The following is a 3,470-nucleotide window of genomic DNA, read 5'->3' as shown; positions in this document are numbered from 1 at the left end:
TTCTGTTCTTTGGGGGTAACTGAGAAAATATAGGGGCATTAAAAATAAACATAAATCACTGTAACCTGAGATAGCCACACTACCAAGTTAACAATTTTATGTATATGCTTCCAGCATTTTCCCTGCTAGCTTCTTATATGGTTGGTTTTGTTTCATTGTTTTTAAACAAAAATGAGCCTATATTGTATATACTGTATTACAAATATTTTTTCACTTAATATAGATTAAAATATTCCATGTTATTAACATTTTTGAATCATTTTTTAAACATCTACAGAGCATTCCCTATAAGAACATAAAGCAGTTTAGTTTACTAATCCTCTGAAGTCATTTAGGTTATTTCCAATTTTTCACTATTATAAATAGCACTGTTATGATAACCATAGTATTCAATAAATATCTCTTGAATAAATGAGTAAATAAATGGTTTAATAAGCTGAGTCTTGGCCGGGCGCGGTAGCTCACATCTGTAATCACAGCACTTTCAGAGGCTGAGGCGGGTGGATCACTTGAGGTCAGGAGTTCGAGACCAGCCTGGCCAACTGGGTGAAACCCCGTCTCTACTAAAAAAAATACAAAAAATTAGCTGGCATGGTGGCGAGTGCCTGTAACCCCAGCTACCAGGGAGGCTGAGGCAAAAGAATTGCTTGAACCTGGGAGGCGGAGGTTGCAGTGAGCCGAGGTTGTGCCACTGTACTCCAGCCTAGGCGACAGAATGAGGCTCTGTCTCAAAAAATAAAATAAGCTAGGTGGGACGCAGTGGCTCAGGCCTATAATCCCAGCACTTTGGGAGGCCGAGGCGGGTGGATCACGAGGTCAGGAGATTGAGACCATCCTGGCTAACATGGTGAAAACCCATCCCTACTAAAAATACAAAAAATTAGCCAGGCGCGGGGCACACGCCTGTAGTCCCAGCTACTCTGGAGGCTGAGGCAGGAGAATCGCTCAAACCTGGGAGGTGGATGTTGCAGTGAGCCGAGATCACGCCACTGCACTCCAGCCTGGGCAACAAAGTGAGACTCCATTTCAAAAAAATAAATAAAAATAAATAAAATAAAATAAGCTGAGTCTTTAAGCACACACCAAATTACTTCCTTAGCTTTTAAAAGACAAACATTTTGAGTAATCATACACTTATGATTCTCCATATGTTCATAGCAGGCAGAGAAAGCAAATGCAGTAAAAACAGCAATCTAAATATAAAGGAAAGCACACAATACTTGGTGGTGAATGGAAGACAGAATAAAAATATTAACCTTTTATAACCTAGACAATATGTAAGTTGAGTACTGGCGTCAGAAGGTAGAATATAAAAAGAGGAACGTGAAGGGGGTACTTATAATCCCATTTTCCAAAATGGCAAGTTAAGAGGCCCTACAGGAAGTTGATGGATCAAAAAATTAAAGTTTATCATTTAAAATTATAAAGATGATTAATAAATGACTTTCAAAGTAATATAAATATAAAATAATGACGGGGTAAAAAAGTGAGTTAAATTTTCATTTTTCACATCAAAAAATTCACAGATAACGTCTAAAGTTGATAAATCAAGGAACAAAAGTCTAAACGTATTATTTAGCCTTATGGAAGTAACCACAAGGGAAGCAAAAAACAGAAATAGTGAAATAGTTTTTAAAGGCTGTCTCTGCATAGTAAGACTGGGATGGCCAAGAAAAAGGAAGAGGCAGGAGGCTTATGGTTTATTCATTATAAGGTCTCCATGGCTCTGTGATTTGTTAGGATGTACAAATAACACCCTGATAAAGATTGGCTGAAAAGTCTGGAACTGTTTACTTTGGTTTCCCAAATGATATAATCTTACCTTGATAACTGGTCAAATCCAGCTGTCCACAGAGCATTCCTTTAACCAGAGGCAAACCTAAAATGCTTAAGACTTTGGAGACTATCTAGTTTGATGTTCTCATTTTCCAAATTGTGACCAAGAAAGACCCAGTGAGTTACCCAAAGTCACATCTCTAATTGGTGGCAAATCCAAAACTTGAACCCCTATCTCCTGCTTCTCAATTAAGTGTTCCAGCTGCTCCATCAGAGACCCACCCTTTGTACCCGAGCACGGTCTCCCGTCATTACTTGCTTGGGCTCCTTAACTGCTAATGCAAGCTATTATGTATTAATAGCTTAATAATTAAGCTATTAATTATTAATCTTCAAGCCAAATTTTGGGTTTTACTGGGGGTACAGCGAATTTGGGTTTTGTCTTTTATTTTATTTTTTTTTGAGACAGTCTCACTCTGTTGCCCAGGCTGGAGTGCAGTGGCGCGACCTTGGCTCACTGCAAACTTCGCCTCTGGGGTTCAAGTGGTTCTCCTGCGCCTCAGCTTCCCAAGTAACTGGGATTACAGGAATGCGTCACCACACCTAGCTGATTTTGTATTTTTAGTAGAGACAGGGTTTCACCATGTTGGCCAGGGTGGTCTCAAACTCCTGACCTCAGGAGATCCACCCACCTCGGCCTCCCAAAGCGCTGGGATTACAGGCATGAGCCACTGCGTCCGGCTAGGGTTTTGTCTTTTAAGAGGCAGGGTCTCACTCAGTCACCCAGCCTGGAGTGCAGTGGTGCAATCGTGGCTCACTGCAGCCTTGACCTCCTGGGACCCTCCTGCCTCAGCCTCCCGAGTAGCTGGGACTACAGACGTGAGCCACCATGCCCAGCTAATTAAAAAAATTTTTTTGTAGGGACCAGGTCTCACTATGTTGCCAGGCTGGTCTTAAACTCCTGGGCTCATGCGATCCTCCTACCTTGGCCTGCTAAAGTACTTGGATTACAGACATGAACCAGAGCATCCAGCCTTGAATTTGTATTATAAAATGATATGTATGTTAAATTGATTTTTCAAACTATACCTGCGGCCACCCATCCTGGTCCCTCTAATACATCTCTTGTTCCCTCCACCCTCAACCTCACCATCACTGCCTTAGATAACACACAATAGCTACTTTGAGAGCTGGTTCCCACAAACTGAGAGGCCTGAGAGCATGATTCTCAGTCACAGGAAAAAATGCAGTTCATAAAGTTGCCAAAGCAGTCTTGTGAAGCTATAGTCTTCTGTGAGCACCAGAGTGTTCAACCGACTTTATGTTCTTCTTCACCTATATTAAACTGTTTAGCTAACTATCCATTCCCATTTTCAGTAGATGGAAAGAGAAAAAAATTACTTTTTTAAAAAAAGGGGGGTGGGAGGGTGCAGTGGCTCACGCCTGTAAATCCAGCACTTTGGGAGGCTGAGGCAGGTGGATCACCTAGGCCAGGAGTTCGAGACCAGCATGGCCAGCAGGGTGAAACCCCGTCTCTACTAAAAATACAAAAATTAGCCAGGTGTGGTGGCACACACCTGTAATCCCAGCTACTTGGGAGGCTGAGGCAGAAGAATGGCTTGAACCCAGGAGGTGGAGGTTGCAGTGAGCTCTGAGATCATGCACTGCAGCCTGGGCAACAGAGCAAGACTCCA

General features: G+C 42.1%; 1 protein-coding gene across 2 annotated transcripts in view; it reads right to left on the bottom strand.

The window, feature by feature from the left end:
- NRF1 (nuclear respiratory factor 1) overlaps window positions 1–3,470 on the bottom strand; it is a 143,783-nt gene that overhangs the window by 130,070 nt on the left and 10,243 nt on the right. The window contains exon 1 of one of the 2 annotated variants that reach the window (XM_011939584.1): window positions 904–1,003. The exons of the other annotated variant lie outside the window; for it this stretch is intronic. The gene's annotated coding sequence lies outside the window, so the exon portion shown is untranslated. Of the gene's footprint in view, window positions 1–903; window positions 1,004–3,470 lie in introns of those variants that run through there. 2 annotated transcript variants of the gene reach the window in all.

This window comes from Colobus angolensis, unplaced genomic scaffold (genome assembly GCF_000951035.1).
Source record: "Colobus angolensis palliatus isolate OR3802 unplaced genomic scaffold, Cang.pa_1.0 Scaffold182, whole genome shotgun sequence".
Taxonomy (NCBI): Eukaryota; Metazoa; Chordata; class Mammalia; order Primates; family Cercopithecidae; genus Colobus; species Colobus angolensis.
This window is presented reverse-complemented; position numbering and strand designations above follow the sequence as displayed.